This window comes from Cornus florida, unplaced genomic scaffold (assembly GCF_030987335.1).
Source record: "Cornus florida cultivar Cherokee Brave unplaced genomic scaffold, ASM3098733v1 CherokeeBrave_3.0.0_Hap2_Chr11, whole genome shotgun sequence".
In the NCBI taxonomy this organism is placed as follows: Eukaryota; Viridiplantae; Streptophyta; class Magnoliopsida; order Cornales; family Cornaceae; genus Cornus; species Cornus florida.
In genome coordinates, this window is record NW_026775581.1 from 121,302,636 (window position 1) to 121,321,477 (window position 18,842).

At 37.5% G+C, this 18,842-nt stretch overlaps 1 pseudogene; it reads left to right on the forward strand.

Moving 5' to 3' along the window:
- The first annotated feature begins 500 nt into the window (after positions 1-500).
- Positions 501-17,565, forward strand: LOC132286246 (bifunctional riboflavin biosynthesis protein RIBA 1, chloroplastic-like; annotated as a pseudogene).
- The last annotated feature ends 1,277 nt before the right edge of the window (positions 17,566-18,842 follow it).

An 18,842-nucleotide genomic window follows, 5' to 3' on the forward strand; every position in this document is an offset into this window, starting at 1 on the left:
GTTTATGCTGTATATTCAGTTGTTGATTCTTGAAGTTAGTGTTATGTCATTCTTCTCCTTGCAAAGGGTCTTCTTTGTGCTGTTAATAATGATAAGACCATTATTTTTACCTATCCAAATGATTGCATAATCTTCATTTATTTGTCTTTGTTGGCTATACGAGTTTCATGCAACAATTTGGTTGTTTGGCAGCTATTTTTAAATTTTGTTGAGATAAACAATTCCGTAAGTGAGGGCATAAGACGAGAGTGGCACTATTGGACCAACTGTCATGGATGAAGATGCCAGTCCCAGGAACATCACAAACGAAAACTGCGGCACGGGAAAAAGTAACGACTCGTTTTCTTAGGAGGTTGAGTTTTTTCGCCTTTACCCTGTCTGGGATCTCTGTGGTTTAATTTTGTGGCCCACCAAGTTCAGCCACCTCGGATATTTTCTCCGTAGGGACTATCATTTTTCCCAACTGATTAGACTGGCACACTGTAGTGTAGGTTCCCCAATTTCTTGCTTCTTCTGTCTTTGCCGATAATGCCCTCGCCTTTACCTAGCTACTGTGTCTTTCCTGGCTTCTCCCAATTCCTTAATAGTAGTAGTTTCATCTTCAGCATGTGCATCCTCATTCTGTCAAAGGCCATCTTCAAACTCCCAGCACAGAGAGGCAGGAAGAGTTGCCTAAATCAAAAGCCTAAGCATCTCCTCCTTGCTTCTACTGGAGCTGCATAAGAGGTATCTCAAGCCTGAAGTTCCTTTCACTCACATTTCTTGCCCTTGTTTATATTTCGTAAGTGTTGACCGCAGTACTGTTTGGCATTTTAATTTTTGTTGTTTGCAGTTCTGAGTTCTGGTCCAGTAACTGGTTTTTTTTTTTTTTTTTTTTATTTTTTATTTTTTTTTTTTTCATCACACTGGCTTCTCTTTCCCTTTTTTTTTTTTTTGTTTTTGTTTTTGTAGGCTATCCTCTTTCCTTTTTACATTTTAGTGCAGATTTCAGGCTGTTACCAACTATGAAAAGAAAAAAAGTCATCTCTCACTCTCTCTCTCTCTCTCAGTCTTCACTTACGGTTCTCTAAGCTAAAAACATAACTTTAAGATGATAGTTTTTCCCCTCTGCAGCTATATATTGCTCAAGAACTGTTGGATGGTCCTCGTGGGTGTTTTTGCAGTCCTGTTTGTTTATTGGTTTTGCCAACGATCTGGATGTATTGATGGTAAAAAAAAGGTGGGATCATTTTTTCGTTTCCGTTTTTTTTTTTTTTTTTTGGTTGATACATGTTCTCTCTCTCATGTAGATTGCTCTACATTCTTGCAACTACTTAAACTTTTGGTTGGACATTGTTATTGCACCTTCAATTAGCGAGTACTCACGTACTGATAATTTTCCTTTCAACTTTGGCAGTAGTGTTGCAGAGCTTTTGTTTCTTTTAAATCATCTCCAAATGAAAAATATACAAATGATGTTCTGTTTTTTCAGGCTTTCCTTTTAAACAGTGAAAGATTGTAGACTTTCACTAATTCAAAAGAGAAAAAAAACCATTCCTGCTCTTCTCTTTCCTTTTTTCTTCCTTTTATTCTTTATTTTTATTTTTATTTTTTTTTATATTTTTCTAGGCTATTCTCCTTCCTTTTTGCACTTTAGTGAAGGTTTTAGACTGTCACCAACTACAAAAAGAACAAAGAAAAAGTCAAAATCTTTTTTTTTTTTTTTTTTCAGTCTTCACTTACTGTTCTCTTTCCTATCATAACTTTGCCTGTGTAGTGCTTGGTGCCATAACTTTACATAGTTGGTTCCAAGTAGAATTGTTACACCACAGTAGCTTGATGGCTAGTGTATAACTTGTCTATATGATTTTTCACAATTTCTTTCCTAACATTCTCGTGCAATAGATGGGAACATGTCTCTATGTGTTGGGGAGTTGGTGGTGACATGAAGAGGCATCATTGTTTTCTTGGAGGATATAATATTGTGAGAAGCTTAGAAGGAGAGAGAAGGAATTCCATTTGTACGATCAACTCTTGGATGCTGTAAGACATGTTATTGTTGTGACTTCCAATATGTGGTTTTGAACACATATTGTGCTTGGTTTGATCACTAGTATGTGGTTTTGAACACATTTTTGGTTATGTTCAAGTGCTAATTTTTTTTACTAAACACATGCAATGACATTTCACATGCCGGTTCAAATTATATAAATTCTTAGATTAAATTACTCCTTTTTCCCCAGATATATGGCTAATTGTTTCCTTCCTTCAAAAAGCATATGGTTTCAAATTATGTTACGGTTACACGTCAGATTTGTCCATCTGCAACCAATGGGTACGTGTTGGATTTGGTCTCAAGTAGTCTCACAAGAAAATTATGCTATGGTTTCAAAGGAGAAGATGGAACCAGAGTTGCACTGATGTCTGCAAAAGGTGATCTCTTATTTCATCCTAGCAGCAAGGCTGTTGCCGGACGTGGTACCTTTGCCACTGATCTGGCAGCCCAACCGACTGGGAATGACATGCAACCTGATGCTAGTGGTTTTGGTGCTGATGATGATGAGTTTGACCTTGATAGTCCTACTGAAGGTTTTTCTTCAATTCCAGAGGCCATTGAAGACATCCGTCGAGGCAAGGTTAGTTGTCTGCTTAACTAATTAACTTCTTGGTCCAATAAAAGCTTTGACCTGCTACATATTTCACTAGGTTGGGATGATCTTGCAGTTTGTAATTGTCGTGGATGATGAAGACGGAGAAAATGAAGGGGATTTAATAATGGCATCTTCACTGATGACTGCAGAAGCTATGGCCTTTATTGTAAAGCATGGAACTGGGATAGTTTGTGTGAGCATGAAAGAAGAAGACTTGGAGAGATTGCAACTTCCTCTGATGGTGTAGCAAAAGAAGAATGATGAGAAACTTTGTACAGCTTTCACAGTAACAGTGGTAAGTGGTTTACTTCCTCTTGATTATGTTCAGTGGCTGTTGCTATTATTTTCAAAGAAGCTAATAACTCTGTTAAGAAAATCAAATTCTCTCTCACCTCATTCACAGTTGGTAGATCTTTACATGAAATGGCATATTTAGGAGTTTATGTACAAACTACATCAGTGAAATGCATCCAATACATAGATAAATTGTTTGTATATGTAATGGTTTCACCTTTCTTTTCCCTTTCAATCTCGTTGGAATCTTTGTTGTATAGAATTATGAAGTTTAAAGTAGTAATTTTATGAGCTGTATCTTAGTTGCATCGAACCTTTAGCTACTATGTCATGTTCATACCACTCATGGATAAAATTTGCGTAATATAGAAGCAATTAGTATCTAATACATGAAACTTTTAAGCCCTTGCCGAAACAAAGGCAGTTCAGATCTTTCTGTTTCATAAACAGGTTTCCACAATTAAAGCAACCAGCATATGGTCCTACACTTTGTTGTCCAATGTATATTGCATGTCCATGCTTCAGTCAGCTCATTTATTAACTCACTCAAACCCATCTTTCTCCATGTTGTAATAATGATTCTAAAAGAAAAAGGGATTCTTGAAACCAATATGGGGCATTACCGCAGGGATTAATATGAGAAAAGTTCATTGTTGATCTGTTTCTACTGGTTATTTTTTATTTACAAATATTAATCGAGTCAATATTCAGACAATGAGTTATTATTTTTCTTTAAAACATATTATGGCTTGCCTCATCTCATTTGATATCAATCGATTGGATGTTGTAGGATGCAAGATATGGTACAACAACAGGTGTCTCAGCCATGACAGAGCAATGACAATATTAGCTCTTGCATCTAAAGATTCTAAACCAGAGGATTTCAACCTCCCAGGTCATATCTTTCCATTGAAGTATAGGGAGGGAGGGGTCCTGAAAAGAGATGGGCATACGGAGGCTTCACTCGATCTAGTCGTATTGGCTGGATTGGACCCTGTTGCAGTACTGTGTGAGATTGTGGATGATGATGGTTCCATGGCTAGGTTACCAAGGCTTCGTCAATTTGCACAGGCTGAGAACTTGAAGATTATTTCTATTGCTGATTTGATCAGGTATTGTTGAACCAAAATCTGTTTCTGTTGCTGCATTGCACTCCAAGTCATTTTAACCATTTTAAATTTAATACAAGGCACATGACAAAGGAGGGTCAACCAACTATAACTTATATCCCATTCTCATTTTAATTTATATTGTATTATTCTTTTTTCTTCTGCTGCTTTAATCACCATATTGGTTCGAGGTCTATTCCACCCAGTTAATCCTTATGGCAGTTGGCTTCTGATACAATTAAACGATGAGATTTAGTCCACCCCAATGAATTTATTGCCTATCACGTGAATTAGTGGTAAGACCAGTTATTCAATTTGAACTACAAGTTTAGGCCATCAAAACACAGGCTCACATATTGTTTTGGAGATTGTTTTGGAGATCAAGGTAGTGAGATTGGTGACTTGACAAACTGACAAAGATAACTTCTGCGGGGATAACAAGTAAGAAAACCTAGGGATCCATATGTTGAGCAATCTGGGTTATTAGTGTGATCTAGATGCTGTTGTGAAAAACCAATGGTCACACCCATGAGAATCAGAGAATGTATAAAAAGAGGGATAAAATAGGGAGCTCTGGCAAATTATTGTCCACCAAATGAAATAAATAGCATTTACAATAGATGAATTCATATGTTTACCCCAAATAGTGGTTATGCCATGGTGGATAATACTTCATAATAAGCATTTAGATGATACAATAATTTCCTTCCGCACATAGATATTTAAGTAAAATGGATCTAGGCTATGTCCGTTTAAGACTAATGTTCCTATTTTTATATTTCATTTTTTCTTTCACGCATTCAGCTATGTCAGTTTAGGACCAACTCTCTCTCTTTTATTATTATTATTATTTATTTTTTATTTTTTTCTAGCCCCTCTTTATAAGTAAAGTGTTGGAAATCTTATCTATAAGTTGACTCAACGATTATGGCAGATTTATTGGGTCTTCAATATAGGCTAATTTTTAGGAATGTTATTTTTATTCTGATTTGATTTGATTTGATTTTATTCTCTTTATTTTTTATTTGATTTTATTCTCTTTTCCATATTTGTAATTTTCCGCTTGTATATAATGATAGTCAGGCTCTCAAATTGAGTACGCCAATTTTACCAAGTTACTTTTTGGTATCAGAGCCTCAAACCTACGCCTCCCCCATCTCTCTCTCTTTCACCGCCTCTTTTAATATCTCTCTCTCTATCTCGTTACAGCCCCTTTCCTATTTTTTTTTTTCACAGACCTTCTCTCTTTTTCAGGTCGCTGTTGCGATAGTCCTAGGGGGAGTCAATCTCCTCTAGGTTCGACCCCTGTAGAGGTATTCTCTTAGTCTTTTTCATGCACTAAGGGTCAGAAGACGTGTTTGTAATTTTTTGGGGCTGCCGGGATATTCGGCAGCATTTTCGGATCAGACTGCCGTGTCTCCGGCTTCTTGGTTTGATCAAAATCAGGTTTATTCCTCATTTATTTGAAATTATTGGTAATCTGTTGAATTGATCTATTTAATATTATGGCTGAATCAAGTAATAATAAAGAAACTCTCTTTTCGGCGCAACACACACCAGCTCAACAAGTTACTAGTGTGCTGTTGAATAGCCATAATTTTGCATCCTGGGCTCGTTCCCTCCGTCTCTATGTTGGTGGAAAAGGCAAATCAGGGTGGATTTTGTACTGAAAAGAGGCCAGATATTAAAGATCCTAAATATGCTCAGTGGGATATGGACAATTGCACCATTTTAGGATGGATGTTTAATTCTATGGAGGAACGCATTTATAATATATTCATGTTTTATGACTCTGTTAATGACTTGTGGACTGCTTTGAATCAAATTTATGCTCATTCTAAGAATGATGCTCGTATTTTTGAATTATATCAAGATATTGCTAAGGCCTCGTAGAAATGCCTGAATTTGTCTGTAACTGATTATTTTGGGTATTTGAGATCTCGTTGGGAGGAACTAGCTCAATATGAGCCTCTCAGTGAATTTCCTTCTGAGGCAGCCTCTCTTCTTGTCAAACGTCTTGATCGTCAGCATACCTATCAGTTTTTTATGGGATTACGCCCAGAATTTGAACCACTAAAGTGTCAGATCTTGAATGCATCACCAATGCCATCCCTGTTGGAAGCCTTTGCTACTGTTGATGGTGAAACACGCAGGCATCGTTTAATTCAGCCCTCAATTGTTCCTGTACAAGTGTCTGAGCTTGCTGGGGATAGTATGGCTTTTGCAGCCAACTTTGGATCACGAGCTTCTGGAGGTCAGATCATTTGTCACCATTGTGGAGGGGTTGGACATGTTAAGGCTCGTTGCTTCAAACTTCATCCTGAACTGAAGCAAAAAATTTTTAGGAACCGTTTATCTGGAACTGGTTCTTCTCGCACTGCGGCTGTTGCAGAAACTCCTGTTACTACTGGTGGATCTACTGTATTTCCTAGACTGAGCCAGCTTCAGTCTCAGATTGGGCATATCCAGGACCAGCTTAACTCCCTTGCTTCTAGAGTTAGTGCTCCTTCAACTGCTCCCACTGCAACTATTGCTACAGGTACTCCTACTGCATTTCATGTTAAGGCCAAGCAGCCCACTTGGGTTTTGGATTTTGGGGCCAATGATCACATGACTGGTGAGTTATCAGTTTTTTCTTCTAATGTCATACCTGTTACCCAATCTGTGTATCTTGCGGATGGCTCTACATCTTATATTCACAGTAAGGGTAATGTTTGTCTGTCTCCTGATATTACTCTTTCATCTGTCCTTCATGTACCTAAATTTGCCTTTAACCTTTTATCTGTTAGCCAGCTTGCAAAAAACCTCCAATGTGCAGTTATATTCTTACCAAATCACTGTTTTTTGTAGGACCTTTGTTCGAAGAGGATTTTTGGCAGGAGTTATGAGCGTGATGGGCTTTACTGCTTTGGGGAACCACTAGGAATGAGTCTCCAAGCTTCTGCCCTACCTACTTCTAGTGTTTATGATGTTTCTTTTCGCACTTTTAGTCTGTGGCATGCACGTTTGGGGCATGTAAACTTTCAATATCTATGTTTATTGTTTCCTTCGTTAAATAAAGCATGTAAGGACCATAAGTTTCAATGTGAAGTTTGTGAGCTTTCTAAACATACTAGAACTAGCTATATTTCTCATATAAGTCGTGCTCCTAGTATGTTTGATCTTATTCATTCTGATGTCTGGGGCCTTCCCCTGCTTTCTCTGGACATCGATATTATGTGATATTTATTGATGATTATTCTTGTTGTACTTGGGTTTATTTATTGAAAAAGAAATCTGATGTGTTTCTTTTATTTACCCAGTTTCTTCAAATGATCGAAACCCAGTATAACACTGTTGTCCGTAATATTCCTTCTGATAATGGACGAGAATATGTTTCGAATGAGTTCTGGTCTGAACTTAATAAAAAGGGGATTTTACATCAACTCACTTGCCCCTATACTCCTGCGCAAAATGGCGTGACTGAACGCAAAAACCGTCATCTTATTTCTGTGGTCCGATGTCTTCTGAGTAGTATGCATGTGCCTAAATTCTATTGGCACATGGCTGTTCTTACAGCTGTTTTTCTGATTAATCGTACTCCCAGTCTAGTTTTGGGTGGTAAGGCACCATTTTAGATTTTCCAGCCTGATTATACATTGTTTCACCTTCTACCTCGTGTTTTTGGCTGTACTTGTTTTGTTCATAACCGTAGTCCTTCTCGTCATAAACTTGATGATAAATCTATTAGGTGTATTTTCTTGGGGTATTCTGCTATGTCAAAGGGCTATCGTTGTTATGATCCTGTGACCAAACATATGTATCATTCTCTTGATGTGACATTTCATGAAACTGTTCCTTTTTATAGTACTAATTCTGTGGTACAGGATTCTCTCTCTTGTGATTTGGAAAAGCAGATTTCTCTTATTGCCCGTCCTGTACCTCTCTTTGAAAATCACACTGTCCTGGAATCTCCTTCTCCATCCATGCAGGGTTCCCCTCCACCTTTGCAGGTCTACTCTCGTCGCCATCGCACTCAACCTCCCTTGCCAGAATCATCTTCAGAACCAAGTCCAGGTAACTCTCTTTCTCCTATTGCTCCTACAATTCCTGAGCGTACCTCCCGTTATCCTACCCGTGATCGTCATCTTCCTAATTGGTATGGTTTTTCTAGTAGCACTAACCACCCTATTTCCAAGTATGTCTCCTATGATGGTCTTTCAGGTGCATATAAATCCTTCCTGGGCAAGATTGGGACCGTTTTTATTCTTTGATCTGTGTCAGAGGCCCTCCAGGATCCCAAGTGGGTGTCTGCCATGACAATAGAAATGGATGCTTTACACCATAATAATACATGGGAACTTGTTGTTTTACCTTCTGGGGAGAAAACGGTTGGCTGCAAATGGGTCTTTAATGTGAAGTATTTAGCCGATGGTTCTATTGATCGGTATAAGGCTGGATTGGTGGCAAAAGGCTTTACTCAGATTCCGGACAAAGACTTTAGTGCTACCTTTGCTCCTGTGGCTAAGTTAACGTCTGTGCGACTGCTTATCTCCTTGTCTGCTGCCCATTCTTGGCCTCTGCATCAGTTAGATGTCAAGAATGCATTTCTTAATGGAGACTTACTTGAGACTATATATATAGATCCACCCCCTTGATTTCGGGCTAAGGGGGAGTATGCTGGGAAAGTCTGTAGGCTACAGAAGTCTCTTTATGGTCTGAAGCAATCTCCTAGAGCTTGGTTTAGTCGTTTCAGCGATGTTATTTTATCCATGGGCTTTATGCACTGCCACTCAGACCATACTTGTTTTATTCGACGTCGCTTTGATGGTCATTGCATTATGTTATTGGTATATGTGGATGATATCCTTATGACAGGTGATGATGCTTCAGGGATTGCTCAAGCGAAACTTCATCTTCAAAAGTCCTTTGATGTGAAGGACTTAGGTCCTTTTTGATATTTTCTTGGAATTGAGGTTGCTAGATCCCGTCGTGGAATTTCTTTATCTCAAAGGAAATATGTTTTGGATCTTCTTCAAGATACTGGCATGCTTGGGTGTCGACCTGCTTCCACTCCTATAGACCCCAATCTTAAACTCTCTGTTGAGTCAGGGGAATTACTTCCAGATCCATCCATGTATCAACGTTTAGTAGGTCGTCTTATCTACTTGACTAACACAAGGCCCGATTTGGCATGCTGTTAGTGTGATTAGTCAATTCATGCATGCCCCTCGCTCAGCTCATATGGATGCAGTCCACCATATTTTGAGGTACCTTAAGTTGTGCCCTGGTTTTGGTCTGTTCTATGCCTCAGGAAATTAGTCTGGACTCGCATGCTTTACTGATGCAGACTATGCTGGATGTAAGACAGATAGACGTTCTACCTCTGGCTGTACTTTCTATGGTAATCATCTCATATCATGGAAGAGTAAGAAGCAGACTGTTGTTTCTAGATCCTCTGCTGAAGCTGAATACCGAGCTATGACTCAAGGTACTTGTGAGCTCCTTTGGCTTCAATCAATTTTGGGAGAGTTGGGTCTTGTACAGAAAGGTTCTTCAAGGCTGTTTTAAAAAATCACAAGTCATATATCCCAAAAATTTGCTATACATTTCTCAAAAAGTTACTGAAGAATCTACATTCTTTAAAAAATCCAAGAATTTCCCCAAGGAAGAGCTTGCCCTCCCTTGTAACCCCACTGTGCAACAATCCCAAAAATCTACTTTATATCCCAAGTATAGGCTATTCCATACCCTCATATGCCTCCGATATAGTTCCACTCAGATTCACCCAAGAGATAATTGGGAACTATATCACAAGTCTTTCTCCTCCTAGAAATTGTTCCCTCTCCAGCTATGAAAAAGGTCAGGCACTAAGCTAGGAAACAGCATACAATTGGAGGACACATGCAACATCAATTATCCATCCTCCATATACATGCAATACTAACTGGGATAAATTTACACCTCGAAATCTAATTATCAATGGTGAGTATCTTCTGAGCAACCGATCACCCAAAATATGCCTTCCAAGCTCCTTCCCAAGGAAAGGAAGCCTCCAAAGGAACTCCTGGCTGCTTATAATAAGTTTTTACCTCAAATCTTCCTAGTTTGGAACATTTACATCAGATCTCATCCTTCCTTCCCTTCCCAAATGCATTGCATAAAGTCTTTCCAAAAAAAAACGACATCCTCAATCTCTTGGTCATTCACTTTAAAGAAACAGACCTCCCAATTTCCATTATCCCTTATATCTATGGTCTCCAGCGATTGACACCTACTTATCAACTGTAACCCTGAACAATTGAGTGAAGTACACTTCGAAAGGGAGAGTTCTCCCGTGCCTGTCATTCTTTTTTACAGTTGTTTAATTAGTATAATATGAAGTTTTGATGGTTGTGGTGTAATCATTTAAGGGACTTGTTTATAGCTTGGATGCAAGTTATCTGACCTCATTTGGTGACGAGGTGATGAACTTCTGATTTGGCACCTGGCCAGCTACAGAACTGTTATTTGGGGTGGATGTTGGTAACATTAGTTGTTGTTTGCCATATCATAATGGATGCTCATCCGAGCTTTCAGTATGTTGGTAGACATATATATGTTTACATTTTGAAAAAAATACTGTCAACAACATATTGTAACTTAGGGGTGTTTGAAGAGTGTTTTAAGAGAACTAAAGTTGGAGAGTACAATTAGAAGTTGTTGGGCCCTTCAAAGGGAAGAGGTCGGGGAGACTGATTAGTTGTTTGCAATGTTCTGATGTGCTTATGTATATCCTAAAAGAAATTGTAAAATAAGAAGGAAAAATGTTCGAATATCCTTGGAAAAAATGTTAACTAAAAATACAAAGAAGAAAAATAAATTGAAGCATCGTGACTAGTTTGTGTTTTAAGTGTGCCTCAAATACTTGCTGAAACCTTATTTTTGGCTTCTAAATTTTGTCCCATATTGTTTGCAGCTGATTCTTATGGAAAAAAGGCCATATTCTTGGTCGTTATAGTCGGACAATGGGCATTAGCCCAGATGGTATCATCTCTCCTCTCCAAAGGAGAAGTTGAGTGTTTGAACCCTGCTAGGGGCAATATTGTGGATGTGTGCGTGTTTGCTTGAACTTTCAAAAATAAATAAATAATGATAATCAGGGGATGCTGGAAGAAGTTGAGTGAGTACTGACCTAACTCTTGCCGTTATTTGAAGGAAGTGTCTGCCATGGGCCTTGAATTTACATTCTTATGCTTGCCAGCCCAAGTTCTAATATTGGTTGCGCCTAATGTTAAACTTCAATTTACAACGATCATTGTTCTTCCGTCTTGTTATCTGATTGGACTAGGTTATGGTCCACAGCTATCAAGTTTCTTTTTCTATTTGAAGAATATATAAATAAATAAAGCAAAATTCTAAATGTTGCTGCTTCTTGTCTGATTTTCTTAGCAGAGTAATAGCTTTCCAAATTGTTTGATGTTCCAAGCTTTTTGAATTGATGAAAGGAAATTTCATTTTAATAAATGCATATAAAATTCATTTGACAGATATAGGAGGAAAAGAGATAAATTGGTGGAGGAGGCTGCTGCTGCCTCCAATACCAACAATGTGGGGCCCTTTCATGGCCTACTGCTACAGGTCATTGCTAGATGAGATTGAGCATATTGCTATGGTCAAAGTAAGCAAGTCCTTTTGATTGGAGTAATCAATATTTCAACTTCTCTGCATTTTCATTTTATTATATTATGCAACACTGATATCGAACGCACTGGTGTGAAACTCAGCTATTCAAGTATGTTCTTGCAACCACAGTAGCTTTTACATCAGCAATATCAATTTCTTGAATTTGCTATCTGTAAGTACATGTTCCAGCATATTTTGCACATGGCACTAAAAGCATATTAAAAGTACAATGTGAATAAGTAATAATTATTATAAAAATATTAGTAATAATTATTATAAAAATATTAATATAAGCAATAATGGTGATAAATGCTTGCAATAATGGAGATAAATGCTTCTCCACTGACAGCCTGCATGGTATCTTGTGGATTTGTGGTGTTTGGAATGACATTTGAGGAAAAGGGAGTCTCTAGAAACCTACCCTTGTCTTATAAATTCTCATTCTTCTAATCATTCATTTACTATGTGACGTATAGATTACAAAGCTAAAAGAACTTCCAGAAGGTTGACTGAATAGAGCCTTAGTTCGTTGATGTCTATTTTTAGCTAGGACCTTCTCTCTATTAATGAGCCTTTTCGCCATGAATTCATTTCTATAACCCAGTCTTATGGACATAGCCTGGGGTTGTGTGGCTATTGACTATGATCTGAAGACTCGTTTTCCGCTCTAAAATGAAGCCTTGACAAAGAAATTAGAGGCCGTAGAGGACCTTCTCTCTATGGTTAAGTCTCAAAAGAGAAGTGAATGTCTTCAAGAACCTTCATCAATTGTCATCATAATCATTGTCATCCTTGCCATCATATGAGTAGGTTGGCCACATGAATTCTCTTTTTATATTCTTTTCTACTTGAAGTCATTTCTCCTATTATATAAAGTCATTTCTAATTACTTAATGTCTATTTGTTTCTTACCTTCCATACAAACTACTTTCCCACTTATTGTTGGTGCCTCTTCTATAAATTTCCATACCACCTAGGTGGCTAGCCTAATTTCTCTTAATATATCACCGGTGGACGACACTTCAAAATGCTCCTTCACACATTAATTATTAACGCTATTTCTTCCGGTCACTCCTATTCTCCATCTCAATGTAATTGTGTTTGTGATCACATGATAAAAGTTGATACCGGTCATTTTTTGTTGTTTTCATGCATAAAATTTGTGCACATTAGAATATTAAAAGTAAAAGGGACCATTACATATGAATTGGCGCTAATTACCATCATTTTGCTAATGTCACCTGTGTTAGTGGTTTTATCAAATGAAATCTAATTGTGAAAATGCAACATCTTCTTTGGGAAATTAGTGGCCATTGGAGATATAACCATGCGGGTCAAGTGGGAGAGTGTTAGCACCTTATTGCCTTAGTGTGGCCTAATAAAATACTGGGTTATTCCATGGCTAGGATGTTTTATATTTTTTGAAGTTTAATCGGATGGTGATCAAATTAGAATAAGTGTACTTATGTCTCGCATGGAAGATTAGAATTGTAATGTTGGAAAACTAAAGGTGCTACATTTTGTATATTTCATCAATTGGAGTTAACACTCCATCACAATGTTAATGAAATTACCTTTTTTTTTTTCATTGTGAAAAACTAGTGGTTAAGTGGAAGAAAATTGAAAGTACTCTTTATTCCGTTACGAAAAGTTACGTGGAACAAAGCTAAGAGCATCTCCAACGCTCTCTCATTTTGAGCTCTCAAACTCATAATTTGAGAGATGGGTAAAAAAAGCTACTCCAATGACCTTTCATTTAGCCTCTCAAAATTTCTCTCAAATATAAGAGCTGCCAAATTTTTTTTGGCAGCTCTCTAACACCAACCCCACACACACACACACACACATACACATATATATAATTTCAAACACACACACACACACACAATTTCAACCCAAATTCGTCTATATATATATATATATATTTAAAAGAGATCTTAAAAAATTTCACCAAATAGGATTTAGTTTGCAAAACAAGAATTTCAGACCTTGATTAGTTGATTTAGGAAAAAAATTAAAACAAAACCCATACATACAATTTAGCAATTGTAGAGAGAGAGAGAGTCCAAAGAGTTGAGAGAGCGGCTGAAGCTTGCGAACGGCGAACCCGAACTGGAACAGCAGGTGATGTAAACTGAAAATATGGGTTTTTGAACAATCTAAAATGATATGCCGATATGGGTTTTGATCTTTTGATTCTTGCAAACATATAGATAAACTGAAATATATGGGTTTTCAACTTCTTATTCTTGTAGATTTTCTAGTTTGCAGTTGCAGAGAGAAAGAGAGAGATAGAGAGAGAGGGGGAGTTCAGAGTTGAGAACGAGAATAGAGATGGAGGCGATTGGGGAGGCTGAAATGATTTGCCCTAAAAATATATATATTTTTAATAATAATATACTCAAATATATATAACATACATATATATATATATATAAATTATATATATATATATATATATATATATATGTTTTGGTCCTTTTTTGACTAGATATTTTAGATTTTTGTTTCTTTTTAATCAGGTTTAATTTTTGTTTCCTTCTAATGTCTACAACTTGACTTGGAATGTGCCTAATATTAATATTACTGATACAAATATGAATAGTGGGAATGATAATTAAAAAAGAACGGTGGTTGTGTCAAAAAATAGCATTTTGCATGAAATGCACCATCGAAGCAAAATTGCTAAAATATAGCATTTTGACACTGTAGCACCTGTCAAAATATAGATTTGGCAGCTGAAAATAGCTTTTAGCATTGGAGATGCTCTAAGAGGTGTTCTCTCTACCTTGGCAAGAAACTCACACATCCACTTTTGCTTCTATGGAGACTTGAACCTTTTACTTTTTTTTTTTTTGATTAGTAAGATATCATTAAAGGCATTCAAGAAGGAGGGAGCGAACCCGAAAGAATATAAAGGACACCCAAGGCGACACTAAAAATTCAAGCTATCCACGAACTCCAAAAGATCCCCCATAGATTTACAAGCCAAAAACCTAAATGAATAAAGAAGAGAGTATGTTGTATTTGATAGACCAAATTGGAGATTCCTCTCCGTCAAAAGATCTTCTATTCCTCTTGTGCCACAAACCCCACCATAAACAAAGGGGAGTGGTCCTCCAAGCATCTTTGACTCGGCTCTCCACCATACACCCTCTCCAAGTCTCTAGCATATCCACTGTGGATTTGGAAAAAACCAAAGCCTTGCCAAACGCAACCAATTACATAATCCAAATATCCCTCGACACCGGGCAATGAAGAAGAAGATGATTCACAGATTCTCCCAACTGTTACACTTGAATCTTTTACTTTGGAAGGTGCAGAAGTACCACTAAGCTACAACCCTTGGTAAGAGGTGCTCTCTTGATGAAGATATTAATGGTCTTCGATGAGAAATCCAATAGTAAATTTTTTCTTTACATATAAATTTAAGGATCCAATTCACACAGTCTTTGAATTAAAGAACACCATCTTGGGCTGAAAAAAGAGAAGTTGTTTGGAGTCCTTAGACAATAGGGACTTTCTTTCCAGCACAAAATTTTATGTAAAAAGTACCTCTATACAAATTTAGGGCATTTAGGAATAGTAATTACAGTCATATGGAATTTCACTATTTATATGTATTTGAAGACAAATTTCCCTTAAAGCCCTTCAAGGCATGTACTAAAAATTTGTGCACATACGCCTTGCTTAGCGAGGGAAATTTGGTAATCATGATTAAATGAACAATGAATTTCATGTCTACTGAATTACTTTCTGTGAGTTTACATCTTTGTTTAATGCATTTCAAGTTTTCATAGAAGTGTAAAATGGGTGTCCTAACTTCTTATAGAGTTAGTTTTCCCAAGCTTTTTATCTGTTAGCGTAGATCAATGTAAGAACTAAACCACTTCTAAAATTTGTAATTTATTGTATTTTATGTGTCAAAATTGGATCCTTCTAATTACTTCAGTTGCACATATTTCATTCAACTGTAGAAACTCAGCTGAAGGTGTGAGGGAATTTGAGGCTATTTCTTTATAATCTGGGTTACTGAACACTCTGTCATTTATTATCTATCTGAGATGTTTCCTTCGAAATCCTGTAGCTAGACATTTGGGTTGACCATTTCTGCAAAACTATGAAGATAAACTGTTAAACCTGTTAGATGCATCTGGTTTAGCTGTTTATAGTGTTAAGTGTTTTTGGTGGAACTCTTCATCTTTCCATAGCTTTAGCATATTTGAAATCATTGTATTTAGTTTATCAGATCTAAGAAAAATTGTTTCACCTCTCAACGACCGCTAGGTGCTGAAGTTGGTTTACAACAAATGAACACAATTCAGTGTTGTGATCAGATATTCCTGTGAGTAATTGCAAGTCATGATAGGGTTATGGTTTAAACAGGGAGATATTGGAGATGGAAAAAGATATTCTTGTGAGAGTACATTCTGCGTGCCTCACCGATGACATATTTGGATCAGCCCGATGTATGTGTGGTAACCAGCTGGAACTTGCAATACAGCAGATTGAGGCCGCTAGCAGGGGTGTATTAGTGTCTCTTTGCGGACATGAGGGAAGGGGTACTGGTTTGGGCCACAAACTCTGTGCTTACAACTTACAGGATGATGGCCATGAGCAGCATGACACTGTTGAAACAAATGAGGAGCTGGGATTACGTGTTGATTCTCAGGAGTATGACATTGGTGCACAAGTAATGTCTTGTGGAAAATTTTCTAGATTTATGGTTTATCAAATAATCTAGTGGAGAGCTTGGATTACCTCCTTGTTTTGCATCCCTATTCATCTATCGACTTTGATGTTGAATCGTGTAACTAAGATGTTGTCTACATGATCCGTTATTTCACTTGGTAATTTGGCCACTTGTGAACTACCATCCTACCACACTATTGCAATGGTCAATCATTATGTCAAATTGCAAACATAACCAGAAGCAGAAGCAGCAACCTTAATCCCAATTATGGTTGGTAGGCTTTTTGTATCAACGTACGGTTCATCAAAGGTTTGACATTGTCTTACATTCAGCTCTCAGCCGTCACCTCACTATAAGAATACATGCCAGATCCTGGATACTTATTGGTTGCAGGAAAGAGGTATGCTGATAACCTTGTCCAACGCCGTTGTTGGCGGGGAGAACCACCCTGTTAGCCATGCACAGTTCTACTCTGCTAAGAAATAATCTAAATGAGGGTAGTCAATGCCTATTTGTTTCACTTTCACCTACTCTCCTTCTTTTCCCCCCCTCCCTCGTTCTTAAAAAAATGCAATTTCTGATAGTTGAATGTGTGATAACTAATTACAGATATTACGAGATCTGGGTGTCCGCAAAATGAAGCTGATGACAAACAACCCTGCAAATTACATTGGGCTCAAAGGTAATAACTAGTGAGAAGAGACATTTGGAGACCAAGCATGAAAATTTTGAGCACATAATGGTTTGAATTCGAAGGGCCATGTAAATGGTATTATCAGCGGAAATGGTAGAGAGACCAGTGCAAGTCCATTTGATGGTGTATCTGAGACGTAATCATGCCTTTCTCGAGTTTTGGCAACCTATGGTCTTAGCTGGTGCATATAAGGTTTGAAACAATGTGGTGGTATTTATGTCATCACTTGGAATTTTAACATAGAATTCCTCAGTCCACGATTTGATACTAGAACTAAATTTCTGGCCATGATTATAAATTAGTATTTGTTTCCTTTGTAAGTGTAGAAAATCTCAGAAATAAAGTAAATTTTTTTTTTTTCATATTAAAAAGAAATATAATAACAGCAATAGTCCTATTTTTCTTTTCCTTGAACAGAAATTTGAGTTGCTTCTCGTACATAGATTCAGCACATTTTGATGTAGGTAGAATGCATGAAACGTAAAACCAAGATCCGCAAGTTCTGTTTTATCTATGTTGGATGTTACTATACTAATTGGTTTGGAGGCAGCTGCTTCTTTTGTTGCCATGAAGCAGCTTTACCTGTTCAATTGAGATATAAGTTAAAATGTATGTATGATGGTACTTCCTCACCTTCAAAGTGGAAGGTCAAGGTTCGAGTCCCCATGGAGACAAAAAGGGGGGCAGCTGCTTCTGTTGTTTCCAAAGTTATTGTCTCTCTCTCTCCATCTCTTGTTCAGTTGAGATGAAAGTTAAAATGTCTCATCTATTATTGGACCATGTAATCCGTTCTTGGAGGAATTAGATCTAATCAATTTTCCTCACTTTGTTCTTAGTTCTTTTTCTTTTTCTTTTTGGAGCATCTAGGCAGAGGCTTAAGTTGTTTAGTTGCTCATACAAATAATCTGTTTGTTACTGCATATAGAACATGAAAGCCCTTTGTTTTAGCAATGTGTTAGGATTGGAAGGAAATTACTTTTGTTTTTAAATTCTTGGCACAGTACTATTAAGGCGTTCAACAAAATCTTTTTTCTTGCTCCAAGCTGTACATCCATGAGTGACAAAAGAGTCACCGCCAGCTTGCTTTTGCCGAAGTAGATGGATAAACACAAGAATGGTGCTGTACTTCAACCGATAGGAGGTTGAGAAAGTCCTTTTAGCAAATATGCTTTTCATATGTCAAATCCATTATTAGGATGTTAATCTTAAGATTTTAATCGGAAAACCTCAACCCAATAAAGGCCTTAAGGAGAATCCGATGCTGGTTGCTAGTTAGGCCGAGTATGAAGCTCTCAGGAAATTATTTTTTTTAAGTTCATGTTTACTTAGACTATGGTTTGAATGGTTTTCTGAGTCATCTTCGTTACTAAGATTATCAGGTAAGAGGTACGTGAGGTGCCCATTGACTGGTGCAATGATAAGAAGTTGGACAGTGGGCATGAGTTTGTCGTTTAGCAGCCACACGCACGCACATAGTCCATGCTGGACTCCAACCCCTACCCTAGGAAAAATTATTGGTAACAACGGAGGTTCCACATCATTTTTGCTGACACAACATCACAAGCCAATAGAATTGAGATAGTTGTATCTTTAGGGATGTCAATTTTTACCACCCCGCCGGGGCCCCGTCCCGTCTCGCCCCGTTAATAATAGATATGGGAATACTTTTTATACCGTTGGGGTGGACATGAATACAAATTTTGTACCCGTTGCAGATCACGAGGCGGGTAAGGGTTCAATATACATATCCTAGGGGCCTTGCCCCGCCCCGCTAAGCA